The sequence below is a fragment of the Anneissia japonica genome, unplaced genomic scaffold, assembly GCF_011630105.1.
Source record: "Anneissia japonica isolate Jap-2015-1 unplaced genomic scaffold, ASM1163010v1 scaffold2856_len114153_cov99, whole genome shotgun sequence".
In the NCBI taxonomy this organism is placed as follows: domain Eukaryota; kingdom Metazoa; phylum Echinodermata; class Crinoidea; order Comatulida; family Comatulidae; genus Anneissia; species Anneissia japonica.
In genome coordinates this window covers 2,904-5,218 of record NW_022697759.1, presented here as the reverse complement: position 1 = coordinate 5,218, position 2,315 = coordinate 2,904, and positions in this window count along the sequence as shown.

The window sequence follows — 2,315 nt, the reverse complement described above, 5'->3', positions numbered from 1 at the left end:
TGCATGAAATCTGTCAACCACGCTGTCATGGTCGAGGTTGCTTCACCTATCACGATGTATTCCAACCATCATGAGGCTATCTAAATAAGCATTTGTCATAACAGAACGCAAATTATTTTTAATTAGTCTCATTGAATTAATATTATTATTATTATTATTATTATTATTATTATTATTGTTGTTGTTATTGTTGTTGTTGTTGTGGTGAAAAGTTAACACAAACAATATGGTGGCTAAACGAATATTACATGTAAATATTTTTTTTTTATTTGTTTGTTCCCCGACAAACTTTATCGTCTTCCCCGTCAGGGAAGGGAAAATGATAAATTTCCACATCTTCATCATCTTTAATTTAGCCCCTCATCCTCCCTGGCGCCACCAATCATGACATGTGATTAAGATGGCATTTATGAAATGTGATCCCCTCATCATATGTGTTCATTTATAAAAGAAAAACCCTTGTTTGCAATATGATATAATGTCCAGCCTACTGTTTAAAGTAGCACTTCAAATAAAAACGGAGGCATGACCCCTATTTGCATTTGAACGAATAAAAAGGGATGTGGCCCCATTTTTTTGCATATTTAAAATAACTTGCCTATGTAACGAGACATGTGACCACGGTACGATTTCTGAAATCCCCTTACTACTGTTATTAGTAGCACTTCAAATAAAAAGAGGCGTTGCCACCAATTGTGTGCATATCTAAGCAAATCTGCACATGAACAGACATGTGACCACAGTGTGATTTCTAAAATGTTATCCCCTCGTCATATGTGTTGATTCATAAAGAAACACCCTTGTTTGCAATATGGCCTAGCCTACGGTTTAACAGTAGTGCTTCATATAAATATTTTTTGCATATTTAAACTAATTTGCATATGAACAGAACATGTTCATTTATAAAGAAAAACCCTTGTTTGCAATATGTTCAGATGGCCTAGCCTACGGTTTAAAAGTAGTGCTTCAAATAAATATTTTTTGCATATTTAAACTAATTTGCATATAAACAGAACGTGTTCATTTATAAAGAAAAACCCTTGTTTGCAATATGTTCAGATGGCCTAGTCTTCGGTTTAAAAGTAGTGCTTCAAACAAATATTTTTTTGCATATTTAAACTATTTTGCATATGAACAGGACATGTTACGACAGAGTGATTTCTGAAATGTTATCTTCTTATCATATGTGTTAATTGTATAATGTTTTTAACTATAACAAGGAGCAATTTGAGCGAATTGTTAAGAGGAGCAACGATGTAGGCCTATTAAGGAAGACATGGAACTGGATTAAGTAAATAAAATTATGCGATAATCGTTTGGATATTTACGATAACCCCATTACATTTAAAATATTAAATTTCAAAAGTAGTTTTATGTTACGAATGCCAAAATCAAATACTTGCTGATACAGGAAGTCATTTATTTCAGATGCAATATTCAATTTCAATGTTATAGCAAAACGATAGGATTTTAAATTTCCAATCTTTGTTAAGATTCGTCTTCTACACGAGAATACGGAACGATTGAAATCCAGCTTTTCGTTCTGGTCGAGAACGGCATTAGAAACTTTGTCGCAACCTGGCTGATGTTTTGATACTCTATTTTTTTCAACTTTTGTCAAAAACATTACCAATGGCTCCTGTTTAAGTTGATCAGAACAGTAATGTATTCGTCTGCCAAGCTAACTCACACGCGTTGTTTGTTACCATCCATCCATCCATCCATCGGTAAATTTTGTATTTTGGTTTACAGCTACTGGTGGTGATATGTTTGGAACCCCGCAATAAGGATAATAATGAGGGATGCAAAAGGAAACTGATTTGTCCACCAATACCGCAGTGTTGTGCCTGCCACGCTGGCTGGGAAGGACTTAAATGTGAAAGTAGTACCGGTAAGTTTGCAACGGTTTAAAATTTACAAATTCTTCTTTCAATTTAAACCGAGAGTTCTCAATAATCGTTTATGGTAAAGTTGGAGGTCACATAACATATGTAAAATATCTGTTTCCTGAACTTAAACAATTAACATAATCAACCAACTAAAAAGATAATTAAAAATTATATTATAATTGTATGTTTTAAAATAATATATAGTACAAACTTCCACAACAATTGTTAAATTAATATAATAACATTAATATTATCTCGTTCTATAACTTGGTAAATATTCACGTGCACGTCATTAAAAGATCAATCTATTACCAATATAAATAATGTAATAGTCTGACAGTCTACAATATGTCAGTAAGTTCGACTGTTAAACAAAAATACTTATAAAGCAAAAAAGCCGTCGTTTATATATTTATAACGATTAGA